This window comes from Cebus imitator, unplaced genomic scaffold, assembly GCF_001604975.1.
Source record: "Cebus imitator isolate Cc_AM_T3 unplaced genomic scaffold, Cebus_imitator-1.0 Scaffold440, whole genome shotgun sequence".
Taxonomy (NCBI): domain Eukaryota; kingdom Metazoa; phylum Chordata; class Mammalia; order Primates; family Cebidae; genus Cebus; species Cebus imitator.
The window spans coordinates 662,234-677,125 of NW_016107755.1; the positions used below are offsets into that span (position 1 = coordinate 662,234).

Sequence of the window (14,892 nt, forward strand, 5' to 3'; positions counted from 1 at the left end):
AATTGCCTGAACCCAGGAGGCGGAGGCTGTGGTGAGCCAAGATCTCGCCATTGCACTCCAGCCTGGGTAACAAGAGCGAAACTCTGTCTCAAAAAAAAAAAAAATTTTTTTTCTTTCTTTTTCATTTCTTCCTTTCGTCCTTCAATTTTGTTAAGTTTTAATTTTCAATAAATTTTTTCATTTTATTGAATTTGGCAAAAAGTGTTCTTAATATTCTCTATTATTCTTTTTTGTTTTGTTTTGTTTTCTCTTTTTTGAGACAGGGTCACACTCTATTGCCCAGGCTGGAGTGCAGTGGCACGATCTCAGCTCACTGCAACCTCCACTTCCCAGGTTCAGGTGATACTCATGCCTCAGCCTCCCCAGTAGCTGGGATTATGTGTACCCACCGCTGTGCCTGGCTAACTTTGTACTTTTGGTATAGAAGAAGTTTCACCATGTTGGCCATGGCTGGTCTTGAACTCCTGATTTTAAGTAATCTGCCTGCCTCAGCCTCCCAGAATGCTGGGATTACAGGCAAGAGCCACTGCTCCCAGCTTATTTTCTTATTATTTTTTTTATTTTTGCAATGAAAAAATAATTTATTCAATGAACATAATATCGGGAGTAAAATGCACTATAAAAGTAAAAACAGGTAAATTATAAATATAAATAATAGTGGTTTACCTAATTAACAGATTTTTTTTCTTCACTCTTGCAAAACTTTAAATACAATCTTCTGAAAAGCCAGATTGAAAAAGTGGATGGTTCACTTTAGAGCAGACAGGCAATACTACAATATCTAGAATTTGGCAAAGATCTGTTATATAACATTCAAAATTGTACTGATTAAATGATTGTTCTTTTTAAGCCTTTTGCAAGTCTTGAATAATTTTAATAAATAAGCAGATCAATTTGTTATATTCATAGCTATCTCTAAGTATAGTAAACATATTTCTAATACACTTTTTGGAAAATGTTCTCAGTCAGAGCATACCTGTGCACTCTGACAAAGACTTTAAAATTTTTTGGTTATTGGGTAAAAAGTAGTTTACTCTTTACTTCAAAGGTTAACAACAGCCATTGGGTGTGTTGATATATGTCGGTAGAGTTTTAAACAGCCACATCTTACTATATACATCAAGATACTGATAAACTTTTAGATAGTAAAGAAAAAAATGGAGATTGTTATTCTATTTCCCCAGTAAGTTTCCCTCAGTTTTTAGAAAGCATACCGACTGGGATTGCAAAATGCCAGCATTATTACAATGCGTATTAACAGCAATAGGCAAAATAGTGAAAACAGAAAATAAATGAGTAACTTCACAGTATAAAAATGAAACAAGGCACTTTCAATGACTGTACATAAAGCTGAAATAAACATTTTTTCATAAAGCTGACTCATAGACCCTAGGAGACTTTTGTAGAAAGTGAAATAGTAAAGGCACTACATAATTCTTTCTCCTAACTCTACTTACTAAAGAAATCCAACAATGAAACTTGGCACAAAAGAGTTTAATTATCATAAAGTGCATCACTTGGCTAAATATGTTAAAAAGAAAATCAGCCATAATACAGTATAATAACATCTTCACATACATAGAAATAAAAATGCAATGCCTGGAGTCAAGCCACTTAGGAACTTTGCAGCATATATGGCTTTTTATTTTGTTTTCTTTTTTGGATAAGACCCTATTTATTTAGACTCTACATTTTCAAAAGAGTATGCTTTGATTAACAAAAAGAAGTAGTATTCTGAAAGAGGCGAACTCACTAAATCTAGGTAGACACAAAGATTATGTGGAAACGAAACAAATGTAACATATTAATAACCATTACACTTATTGAAGTATTTTGATATTAATGAATCAGCTTTTTAAATCAAGGCTAGTTTATCACTTTAGCTATATGACCACAGCCCTTTCAAGTAGTTTTCCTTTGGTGCTAGAAAGTAATTTTTTTTTCTTAGCATTAACATTTCATATAAGCAAATTTTATTTACAGATGGTAAACATGTAAACAGTAAAAACTCAACTAAATTCTATCTTTACTGTGATGGTCACTGATTTAAACCATTAATGAAAATGTTATGTCAGAGATATAAAGAAGTATCTATCACCCAGATAGTAACAAGCAATTAATTTCCATTTGATTAATATAATTGGTGATTTAACACACACATACAATATATACACAGCAGTTTGGAGCAACATATAGGCAAAACACCATAATAATTTATGCACAGTATTTAAGAATGTGGGCCTTGATAACAGAATTCTAACAAGATTTTTTTTGATGTATTAAATATAATTGGACAAAACACAATTAAAAGCAGCAGTGAATACATTTCCTATCCCAATAACTTAAAAAACTTCTTTATGTAAACTTCATACATGTGCATTCTTGCTCTTTCTGTATATTTTACAGTTTTTTTCTTTTAAGATAGTATTTGCCACTCTTTTAAATTTGCTGAATCGTCTAAATGGAGGGGACTGCTTGTGGCATATTAGTCTTCTTCAGCATCATACGCCACTTCTGCTACTTCTATCTCTGATACAGAATATTCAGGTTCACTAAAACTTAAGCATGGTTTATTTTCAGTTCTAGATTCTTCTTCCAGGACATCGTGATCAACCTCAAGTGCAGAGAACTCCACCTTTAGGATCTGTTCACCTTCTGTTTCTGACACGTCCAGTGATTCTTTAGGTTCTAAAGACATTGTTCTGAATATTTTCTCTAAAGTGTCTATATGAAGTTGCTTCTCATCAAGCAGTTTCTTTAGTGATTCCATCTCCTTTTGTTTGTCGAGTAGTTCTTTTTGTAAGCGGTAGTTAGTATCTTCTAAAGTTTCATAAAATGCCCTGCTTTCTTCTAGGCTATCAAATGGACCAGTGGATCATCCAAACAAAGAAATTCTCCCACTGCAAGGCAGTTGGCAATGTCCTTGTGAGCTACTAAGTTTTGAAGAAAAGCTTGCAATCCTAATTGTCTATCTTCTAAGAAGCCGGCATGTATTTAAACCAGCGTTTTGGAGGAAGTGCTAGTCGAAAACCTGGAAACATCTCTTTTAATTTGTCATTAAGCCTGGAGAAGTCAGTGTATCTTCTGAAAACTACCCAGCTTTCTTCTGGGGTTTTCTTTACTAGTATTTCATACACAGTAAATTTAGCTCTTTCTTCCATCACATCATAACCCAGTATAGTAGGTGTAGATGGTCTATCTTCCAAATTCACGGTTTCAGGATTTTGTTCTTCAGTTTCTCTTCCTCTAGTAGAATACTCAGTGGAAGAAGCTGCACCTGTAAATTTAGTCCTAATGAGGGAACTGCTACAGACAGATGAAGTATTTTCCATTTGATCAGGAACACTTGTCTGTTTAAAATTACCCATATTTGAGTCTTCTAACTGGCCTTTAGAAGAGTTTGAGCTTGTTGAGGCACTGCCAAAAGAAGAACTTCTTTGATTTCTGTTGTCTGTAAAACTGGAAGCAGTGTTTCCTATGGGCATAGGAACTGGGACATAAGGAGTTGCCATCTTCTTTTGGCTTTTGAACAAGCTTGCACACTGTTGAGTCCAAACACTTAGAGAACAACTAATATACAATCCATTATTTTCTTCTTAGGAATTCACTCAGCCCGCTCCGCGATCCTGAACAAGTGTGCTTCCAGGTGGTGGTTTAACCCGACTCCCCTCAACAGCAGCTTTTCGCCTCTTCCCTCAGCTGTGAGAATCCTCAGGTGACACCCTCACCCCCTCCCCTAAAGCAGCTGCTCCCCGCCTCAGACAGTCTCTGCCCTGCTGCCAGGCCCAAGATCCCAACCGTGAGGAAGGAGGGGCCTTATTATTCTTTTAATGTGTGTAGGATCTGTGGTGATAATACATTTTTCATTCCTGGTACTAGTGATTTTGTCCTCTCCTTTTTTTTTTCTTGTCAATCGAACTAGAGATTTGTCAGTTTAACAAAGAACCAAATTTTGTCTCTGTTTTCTCTGTTGCTGCCTGCTCTCTTGATTTATTTGATTCTTCTCATTTATGATTTCTTTCTTTTTGTTTACTTTGGGTTTATTTTGCTCTTCTTCTGGTTTCCTACAGTGGAACTGATTTTAGGTATTTATTTATTTATTTATTTATTTTAATTTTTTGAGACAGTCTTGCTCTGTCACCCAGCCTGGAGTGCAGTGGAGCAATCTTAGCTCACTGCAACCTCTGCCTCCTGGGTTCAATTCTCCTGCCTCAGCCTCCCAAGTAGCTGGGAGTACAGGTGCCTACCACTACATCCGGCTAATTTTTATATTTTTAACAGAGACAGAGTTTCACCGTGTTGGCCAAGCTGGTCTTGAATTCCTGGCCTCAGGCGATCAGCCTGCCTCAGCCTCCCAAAGATTACAGATACAAGCCACCATGGCTCTTTCTTCCTGTCTAATGTAAGCACTTAAAGCCTCGTGTTTCCCTCAGAGCAATGCTTGAGCTACATTCCACAAACTTGGATATGTTGTTTTTGTGATGATTCAATTCAAAATATTTTCTTTCCTTGTGATTTTGTCTTTGGCCCTTAATTTACATAGAGAAATGTGGTTTCATTCCATACAGTTGGTGTTTCCAAAATATCTTCTTTGTGTTAATTTCTAATTTAGTATTATTATAGAGAATAGAGAATATACTCTGATGACTTTTACACTGTTGAATTAGTTGAGGCCCGTTTTTCAGCTCAGCATATTGCCCTGGAATTGCACAGTGAATCTACCTTATGCAATTGGTCACCTGTTTACCTGCTTTATATTTTCTGAGGGTTTGTGTGGTTTTCTCCACTTTTCTTTAATCTTATTTCACTCTTTTTTATTTTTTATTTATTTTATTTTATTATTTTATTATTTATTTATTTATTTATTTATTTATTTTTGAGACGGAGTTTTGCTCTTGTTACCCAGACTGGAGTGCAATGGCACGATCTCGGCTCACCGCAGCCTGCGCCTCCTGGGTTCAGGCAATTCTCCTGCCTCAGCCTCCTGAGTAGCTGGGATTACAGGCACGTGCCACCATGCCCAGCTGATTTTTTGTATTTTTAGTAGAGACGGGGTTTCACCATGTTGACCAGGTTGGTCTCGATCTCTTGACCTTGTGATCCACCCACCTCGGCCTCCCAAAGTGCTGGGATTACAGGCATGAGCCACCGCGCCCGGCCCACTCTTTTTTATTTTTAGATGAAATAATTTCTATTGGTTTATATTTATTTATTTATTTATTTATTTATTTATTTATTTTGAGTCGGAGTTTCACTCATGTTACCCAGGCTGGAGTGCAATGGCACAATCTCGGCTCACCGCAACCTCCGCCTCCTGGGTTCAGGCGATTCTCCTGCCTCAGCCTCCTGAGTAGCTGGGATTACAGGCACGCACCACCATGCCCAGCTAATTTTTGTATTTTTAGTAGAGACGGGGTTTCACCATGTTGACCAGGATGGTCTCGATCTGTTGACCTTGTGATCCACCCGCCTCGGCCTCCCAAAGTGCTGGGATTACAGGCTTGAGCCACCGCGCACTGACTGATTCTTTATTCTGCCATCTCAAAACTTCTGTTGACCTCATCCAGAGCACTGTCATTACTTTTTAATTCAGTTTGAGAATTTCCACTTAGTATTTTCTGTAGTTTTCATTTCTCTGCTCCAATTACCTGTCTATTCACTCTTTAGTAATGATGTCTCCTTCAAATATTTTCTTCATTTCTTTCCATATATTTTTCAAAGCTGTGTTAAAGAGTTTGGTGATAATTTAAGTATCAGGGCTCATTGGGAACACATTTATTTTTAATTTTCTTCCTTATGATAGTCACATATTATTTTCTTTCTTTTTTTCCTATGTCTGATCCTATTTGACAAAGTGGACATTATATGTTTCATTTTAGAAAGTCTGGAATCTACAGCAATCTCTCCAAAGATTGCAATTCTCTTCTCAACATGGACAAAGCAGAGAGAGAAAAAAAAAAAAAGATTGCAATTCTCCCATCACCACCACCCCTGCCCCTCAGGGAATGCAGTTAATTTTCCTGGAACTGGTAACTGAAATCTGTTACCTCTGCAGCTGGCTACAGCTGATGTCTCTGCTCTATCGATATCCAGTTGCTGCATTTTCAGCAGGGGGTCTGGGTGTCTACTCTGCATCTTTGTAATTTAGTGGTTGGTTGATATGGTTTGGATATCTGTCCTTGCCAAGTCTCATGTTGAAATGTAATCCCCAGTGCTGGAGGTGAGTCCTAGTGGGAGCTGCTTGGGTCATGGGGGTAGAAACCTCATGAATGGCTTGGTGCCCTCCCACAGTCAAGAGTAAGTTCTCTTCACTCCATGTTATTATTATTATTATTCCATATAAAAGAGGCTTATTTAGATGTTAGAATCATCTAGTGATTGAACAAGATTGGACATGAACTCACCCAGGCCCAGGGCTGGGCTGCAGAGTCACTGCACTGACATCAGCATGGATTTCACATGCAACGGGGGCGGTCACGGGTTTGATGGCCATTGTGCTTCAAAACTTTTTTCCAACCGACGGCTGTGACTGCGGTTTTCAGATGTGCTCTGGCCTCCAAGGACAGGGGGGCCAGGTGGGGGTTGGTGTCCTCTGTATAAAAAGTGCTGTCCCGGGAGCTTCCCGACGGACACCTTGGGGCATCTGAGTGATTCCCGGGAGGGCAGCTCGGCCTCCTTCAGGCTACCACTGCAGCCCCGCCGGACATTCTCACCAGCAACCGACCAAAAAGCATCAGAGTCTCTGGGAACCTGGCTGTGATGGTAAGAAGCCAGTGTTTTCTAATCTAAGACTTGAATGCAGAACACAGAAAACTGCAGTTAGGAACACCCTACAAAACTGAACAACAGGATTTTCCAAAAATATTTTTTACATCACTTTAAATAATTTACAAAAAGCTACAAAAATCATATTTACCGGGACGCGTCTGTTAAATAAAAGCATCGTTACATGTTGGTGTACGTATATACAGGGGTATGTATAACAGTCTCCTGCTCCCCTCCCAATAACCACAGACCATCAAACACAAGCATGACACACGCATGACACAGGCATGGCTGCGCCGCTTTCCACAAATGCACGGAACCCAGGACGGAATCCACAGCTCGAGGGCTTAGACCTTCACTACTGAGCTGCCTCCACTGTCCTCCCCAGAGGTGTCGCTGAAGTCACTGGCGTCACTGCCCAAGGCGTCCTGGTCCTGCTCATCCCTATTGATGACCCTTCGCCGATACCTCAGGTCCAAAAAGCTGTCCCCCAAGCCGGAGCTCCTCCTATCATGCAAACTCAGCCCCGGCTGCACCTTCCTGCTTGGCCAGGGCCCGCCGTCCTTCTTCATCAGCAGGTGTGGGCTTCCAAAGACAGGGATGGGCCCAGCCTGGGCCTCCCTGAAGGCCGAGAAGAACTGGCCCTGCAGAGGCAGCCCCAGGTGGGGGCTGAAGAGGCCGGCCTGCCTTGCTCCCCCCCCCCACCCCAGGAGACGCCCTTTCGAAAGTGGAAGAGCTGGGTGGACAGCAGTGGGAAGAAGCTGGCAAAGGGTAGGCTGGGCAGGACCCAGGCGGGGCCCTTGGACCCCTTAGCTCTTTCGATCCCGATGCCCCCACTTCGTGCTGCATCTCTACCTTCGGAGCGCAGTGCCCACAGGCTGGGCAGCCGACTCTGATGGGCAAAGTCGCTCCATAGCAGGGAACGGTCAGCCTGGGCTCGAGCGTCCCCCTCAGCTCCCGGGCTGGGGGTCAGGAAGCCCCGGCTCCCACAGCCCATGTGAAAGGTCCGCCCTGCACCTGCTGCCTCAGTGCCCGCTGTGGCACAGCTGGGCAGCTAACCAAAAGCACTTTTGGCAGCAGGCTCGGTCCCTCGTGGGCTCTGGTCTCTGTGAACGTAAACATTTTTCCTGCTCAGCGACAGCCCCTTGGCAGAGATGCTGGTGCTCCTGGGCGGTGCTGGATCCCCTCGGCCGGCTGGGAGCAGCCGGGAGCCCCTTCCAGCCCCTGCCGAACAGACCAGCTGCACCCTGCGCTCCTGAGCTCTCTGTGCCTCTCGACCCTTCTGCCGGCTGTGGGACCCCCCCTGGCCCTCTGGGTCTGGGTACACATGCCAGGCAGCTGGGCGGGCTCCTTCCTGCCCAGCACCTCTGGCCTGGCTGGGCCCCCTGTCCCGAGGGCAGCCGGGCCCTCTGCCTGAATTTCTGAACTGCTCACCGACTCCTTGGCCTTTTCTGCCAAGAACTTCCAAATCTCCAGTTCGATGCTATCGTCGCTGTCCACCGAACTGCTGTCATCAGACAGGGAGCCTGGGCTGGGAGCTGAGCCCTGGGACTCCCTGGGAAATGGATTCCCTTCGGAGGCAGAGGCGCAGGTGGAGGCAGAGGCGGGTCTCCGCACCCGGAAGGCGGGGGGGGGGGGGGGGGGGGGGGGCGTGTCCTGGCTCCCGGCACCCTCTTGCTTCGTCGTCTCTGCCGTGCCGCCAAAGACGCTGGGGGATTTCTTCGCGGGGCCCTCACTGCCGTCTCTCTTGGACTTGGAGAGGCAGCTCTTGAGCACCGGCGGCCTCCTGTCCTCTCAGTTTCTCCGGAGCCAGCCCAGCTGCTCCAAGAAGTGCGCCTGCTTGGTGCTGAACCGGACCTTCTTCCTGCAGGCCGCCCTGGGCTCCCTGCACTGCTTCTTGAGCTTCCGCTTGGACCTTAACAAGTCCTTGATGGCCGTGTCCAGGTCCTCGTCACTGTCCAGGGAGCTGCTTTTGTCTTCGGAGTTCTTCTCGTCTAAGCGCCACGTCTCGTCTGTCTTACCCTGGCTCTGTTACAGGCGAGCGGCGCCCTCCCCTCCCGGGGCCTAGCTGGCTTTGCCCTGGACAGGCAGGTCCCGGCCCTCATGGCCGGGCTCGGCTCTCCCCTGGCTGTGGTCGGCATCCCGGCCCCAGTCTTTCACCACCTCCCGTGTTTTCTTGCGCACGGATGGTCTCACGTGGCCGCCACCTCTACGCTTCCTTTTGCAGCCCAGCAGTGGGTCGGCTGTTTTAGAGAGAGGGTCCTTGGGGCCGCTGGTCTGGCCGTTGGGGCCAGGCGGTGAAAGTGGGCCCTGGGCAACCTGCGGGCAGCTCTCACCTCTAGCCAGCAAACTCCCCGACTGCGCCTTGAGGGCCAAAAACGTCCGGATTTCCTGTTCGATGCTGTCGTCGCTGTCCATGGAGCTACTGTCGCCGTCGGAGTGGGAAGGCACGTTGGCGGAGTGGAAAAGTGGGCTCGCGGACAGGGATCCGTCGCTGCCCTTCACCGGGGCCGGCAGCATCGTCTTGGAAATGTCCAGGATCGCTTCCGCGCACATCAGCTCAGTGGACGTGTCTGCCCGGCACAAGAACCGTTCCACAAACTCGCTCCTGGAAGCCGATCCCACAGGAGGCGGAGCTTTGGTTTCCTTCGGGAGCTTGGGGAAGTGGTCAGTGTCCAGCCCCCCGGGGCCAGGGTCCGTGGTCTTGGCGGCCACTGGCTTCTTCTTGCCGGGTGTTTTCCTGTGGGTCTCGGGCAAGGCATTTTTCGTGGCACTGGTTGTGCTGTGTGCGGGAGGGTCAGGCTGCCTCTCCTCGCGGAGCTGGGCCCTCTGGGACGGGTCCCCGTCCGCCTCCTTGCGTGTTTTCTGCAGCTGGTACAGCTGGATGGCCTCCTAGATGCCGTGGTCGCTGCTGGAGTTGGACGCCTCGGGCGCCTGTGCAGCGCTCGGGGCTCGCCCTCCCCTCCTTGCGGCGCTGGCCCTCCTCTTCATCCCACTTTGATTCTGCGTTGCTTCTGAAGGGTGGCAGGGGGCTGCTGGCTTTGTGCTGCCCTCGTGCTCCTGCGTGGTTGTGACCGTGGACCTGAGGTTTCTGGGCTGCATGTTTATCTTTGCTAACCGCGGAGGTCTGCGGAAGGTGAGCTCATTCTGGGTGCCCATCAGACCCTGCCGATGCACCACCCTCGCGGCCGGCTCTTGGTGGGATTTCAAGAGTAACTTGGCCGCCGAATTTTCTTTGGGGCCTGGTTTCTTGTCCACTGACCCATCACATTTTTGGGTCTCATGCTGTCTCTTCTCGTTTAGAAACTGTTCTATTTCCGCTCTGATGCCCTGCTCAAAGGAGTCATCGCTGCTCACGCTGACCGGGGAGGCGGAGCCCTGGTCCTGGCTGGATCCCACCTGGCTGCCAGGGCCACCGCCTGAGCCAGGTTTTGGGGGACCCAAGGCAGTCGGGGCACTGCTGTGAGCCGGTTCTGGCTTACATCTACTGCCTCCACCTGAGGCCCTGGAAGGCTGCTGGGCTGTGCCTGGCTGGACCTTGCCGGACCCGGGCTGTGTGGCACCACTCTTTGCCTTCAGGTACTCCTGGAAGGCCTCCTCAATGTCCCGGTCCACGGAATCATCACTGTCTGAATCTAGCACCAATGGGCCAAAGTCTGCAGCTTCCTCCTCCCCCATGGGGTCAACGTCAGCCACAAGACCACAGGCAGCCAAGTCTGGCGGCTCCTTGTGCACGGGTGGAGGAGGGGGGGAGGCTTGGCCGCCGGCCTGGCGTCGTGGCATCCCTCCGCCCTGTGGCCCCTCTGCGCGGCGAGCTCATCGCTGGTGCGCCGAGCAGCCCCATCGCGCTGCAGCGTGGTGATGAGCATCTGCACCCAGGCGCTCACCGCCTCGCTCTCCACGCCCTCGTCAGCCTCCGAGAAGCAGCCGGGGAACCTAAAGCTCCCTGGCAGGCCAAAGCCCTCCCATTTGGACTGGAGAGCAAGCACTGGAGGGGCGTTCATGAGAAACATTCTAGCAGGCGGGGAGGGACGCACACAGGGGCGACGCTTTATTTCTCTGCCGGCTTCACATCCTCCAAAGGTTGGCAAGAGCTACACATGAGAGAATGTCGGGAAATGCTTCTTTGCAGGTTAAAAAAGATGGCTACAAACCCAGGATCAGCAGGGCGGCATTCGTAGATTCACTCTTGACCCAACCAGCAAGCTCTTGAAATTCTCTGAGTCCAGCTTGACCTGGATGAAGTGGCAGACAGTGTTCCCACCGCCAGGGTCAGGTCTTCAGCTCTCCACTTACACGCCGAGGCACCCTCACTCTGCTTTTTAAATAGACTTTTGACTTCGCCCGGCCCCCGCAGCCCGCTGCGCGACCCCGCCTGCGCCAGCGTCCCGCGTCCAGGGGAAGGCAGTGGGCGGTGGGCGGTGGGCGGTGGGCGGGCCGAAGGCTGCGGGGCCGGCGAGCTCTGCCCTTGGCCGGGGCGCGAGGAGGGGGCGCAGGGAGTGGGCGCAGGGGGCGTCCGGCCCGGCCCACCTGCCTCCCCGCCTCCCAGCGCGCCGCTGCCGCCGCCGCCCCCGCACCGCGCCCGGGCCGCACTGTGGGAAGCGCAGGAGGGGACTTATTATTGTTTTTAATTTTTTGAGACTGAGTCTCTGTCGCCCAGACTGGAGTACAGTGGCGCAATCTCGGCTCATGCAACCTCTGCCTCCTGGGTTCAAGCGATTCTTCTGCCTCAGTCTCTCGGATAGCTGGGACTACAGGCCTGCATCACTAGCTAATTTTTGTATTTTTAGTACAGATGGGGTTTCACCATATTGGCCAGGCTGGTCTGGAACTCCTGACCTCATTAGCCGCCCACCTCAGCCCGCGAAGTGCCGAGATTACAGGCCTGAGCCACCACGCCTGGCCCCTGCTCTATTATTTTGAAAGAGAGTTAGTTGTTTAAAAGAACCTGGCTCCTCTCGCCCTGTTTCTTTTTTGCCATGTGACATGTCTGCTTCCCATTCCCCTTCCACCACAAGTAAAAGGCTCCTGAGGTTTCACCAGAAGCTGCAGAGATGCTGGTGCCATGTCTGTACAACCTATACATCCATGAGCCAAATAAATCTCTTTTCTTTATAAATTACCCAGTCTCGGGTATTCCTTTATAGCAACACAACATGGAGTAACAAGTATTGGAGCTATTTCTACTCAATTTTGGAATTCAACTTCCCTGTGTTTGCTTTGTCTCCGAAATCCCCTCTAAATTGCCAGCTGTTCTGTTGGCCCTACATCCTGCCTTTTCACCCCTCAGTCCAGCAAGATTTTTGCTTTCTTCTGCCTGTGTTGTGTGCAGGTTGACAAATGCAAGCAGTCCGTGTAACTGCAGACTTTCAGATCTTGCCAAGGTTATTTCTCTCTTTCAAGGGTAGACCTCCCTCTGGATTCCCTCTGATTTTTCCCCAGGCTCCCCTGAGTGTCTCACACCCACGGAGAGTTAAGTGTTCAATCAAGGATGTGGGCATAGCTTATATTCAGATTTTGAATCTGAATTCTTCAGCAGATCTGTTTCAAAATTGCTTTTTACATTTTTGGCTTACTTGAGCTTTTAACTCTATAAACTGCCCTCTTGAGCCAATAGTACTGCAGTTATCTGCTGAGAGGTTGAAGCAAACTCATAGGTAAGGAGGAAAGGCCACAAACTTGCAGTTTCTACCCAATAGAGTAATCTTCCAAGATCAAAGCTCTATCACATTTCTGCTTGCCTTTGTTTTCCAGTGACTTCAAATATTTATTTTTAGTGTTTTGTCCAGTTTTCACGTTGCTATTTAGAGGAACACTTGCTGATCTATGTCTTCATGTTGCCATTACTGGAAGTTCTGTCCTGAAAGAGACTTTTGGGAGAAAATGTCACAGCTCACAATTCAATCTTGTGAGACAAATAAGGATCCAGGCACCAGAGATTCCTTGCTCAGGCTTTTCAAATTGAAGTAAGATGAGGCCTGGTGTTTGTAACCCCAAATTTCTAAAGAAATCACTGACTTTATACAACCCCCAATGATAAAGAAGGACACCCTACATAGGTTGGCCTCATTACTATTTAAGACAGCACATTCCATACCTGAGAAATTTCTGACTCTGTAAATCAAGCCACCAACACTGCAGCTAAGTTTGAATGGAGGCCAAGGACGTATCTCAGTGAAGTGTGAAGCAAGCACTGCCTATGTCCTCTACCCTCTCTTAAAACCATGGAGTCACATGTGCCTTCATTCAGTCCTACAGCTGGTTGGAAGCTGTTGGCAATGAGACTCCCTCATTATTCAGGTCCTGGGCTTTTCAACTTAAAGAATTTCTCCAAGATTGGAGTATAAGCTCTTTGAAAAATCACCGCACTGATGTTATTAAACCCTAAGGTAGATAAATAATTTCAACAAAGAAAAATTGTGATTTCTTAGCTTGTGAGGGAATTTCTCTGAACCAAAATCTGTTAAGTTAGTACAAGTGCAAAATGTACCATAAGAAATGGAAATGTCATTCTGATCCAGGCAGGCATCAAGCATATCTGCCATTTGGCCTAAATGCTTCCTTTGATGTGTGTGTGTGTGTGTGTGTGTGTGTGTGTGTGTGTGAAACAGGCATAGGAGCTCACTGCCCAAGTTCCAGGGCTTTGAAGAAAAGCTCTATTCTTTATTCTCCCACTAAATAACAGTTCCTGGCTTGCTGCTGGGCCCTCGTAGATTCTGAATGCCCTGATCATGACACAGCAAATGACCAAATGACTTGAGATGTCCATCATGACCTGGATTTTATTTATTCACTTGTGTTCATCAGCACTCAGTCATCAGGAGGAAGTGGACATATAAAGCATATAAACATACAGTGTCAGACTTGAACAGGTCTTCAGCTAAGTTGCCTCATAATGTGTACTATATTCCTAGTATTCTTATTATTGCTGGTAAATCCACTCTCCCTTGTCTCATCCTTGGGGTCTTGAGGAGTCCCCTAAGGACTGTTGACTATAGAAAAATAAATTTAAATATGATTTGAATACCCAAAAGTGGACTTTGCAGCATTACAGCCCTTTTCAGGAATCGTCATAAAGAAGAGTGGAAGGGACAGTACCTCCAGCAGATAGATTTTTCAATCAGACCATCTGGAAGTTCATTTGGCCTAAATCAATGTCTTGTTGTTAGATCCTTATCAATGCATGGGTAATGGCTAATAGTTTGCTCAGATATTCAATGACTCCAAAGGAACAAGATCGGAAGGTTTGTGATAACGAGCTTTAAGGATAAGGTATGAACCGCTAATGTGGTACATTAGGTATCCACACCCACGCTCATGCAAACAAAAATGGATTATCACAAGATAAAATACATTATAAAAGCACTGAGGGCTTTCATATCAGGAAAACTGCCTAATAAATATCAGGGAACTCTGATTTACTTTTGTCCTGAGTTCATTTGCTCAGTGTAGACAAGGTAAGCTTTGGTGTCCATGGCCATATAAGGCATTGGGATGGGAGGCAAAACTTAAGTAGCACTCAAAGTAGGAAGTCTCTTAGGACGATCTCCTCCATTTTTCTGGGACCCCCTAAGGTCAGTTTCTCAGTGTAAGTAAGGGAAATGCCCCATGCTCAAAGGTCTGCAGGGACAGCCGCCTTAGTGCTGTGTGGAACTGGGAGTAAACACAAGTGGCCCCTCACATGTATTTGCAGCCTAAGTTCACTTTACCTGGATTGTCTGAAAATCATCAAGTCATGAATTCTGTTTCTAGTGGGCCAGACTCCAAGGAACCTGCCAATAACCAAAAATCATACACAAAACAAACACAAATGCTCTCTGGAAGAAGATGCCATCATCCACACTTTTAAAATTTCATAACACATCAAGTCATGAATTCTGTTTCTAGTGGGCCAGACTCCAAGGAACCTGTCAAAAAACAAAACTCACACATGAAACAAACCCAAATGCTCTCTGGAAGAAGATGCCATCATCCACACTTTTAAAATTTCATAAAATTATTTCATAAGCAAAGTGAGCACTTAACAGGGAAACAACAACAAAACAGTTAAGAAGACACAAGTCACCATGAAACACCAAACAGCAGAATAGGAAGAATAGTATATAAAATAGCACCGCCTGCTGTGAT

At 46.7% G+C, this 14,892-nt stretch overlaps 2 pseudogenes across 1 annotated transcript; both read right to left on the reverse strand.

The window, feature by feature from the left end:
* Positions 1-1,749: 1,749 nt before the first annotated feature.
* Positions 1,750-3,707, reverse strand: LOC108290636 (annotated as a pseudogene).
* A 2,626-nt stretch (positions 3,708-6,333) lies between these two features.
* On the reverse strand, positions 6,334-10,971 carry LOC108290618 (annotated as a pseudogene). The gene has a single exon (XR_001819633.2). The product of XR_001819633.2 is annotated as a protein phosphatase 1 regulatory subunit 26-like (transcript).
* Between the last annotated feature and the right edge of the window lie 3,921 nt (positions 10,972-14,892).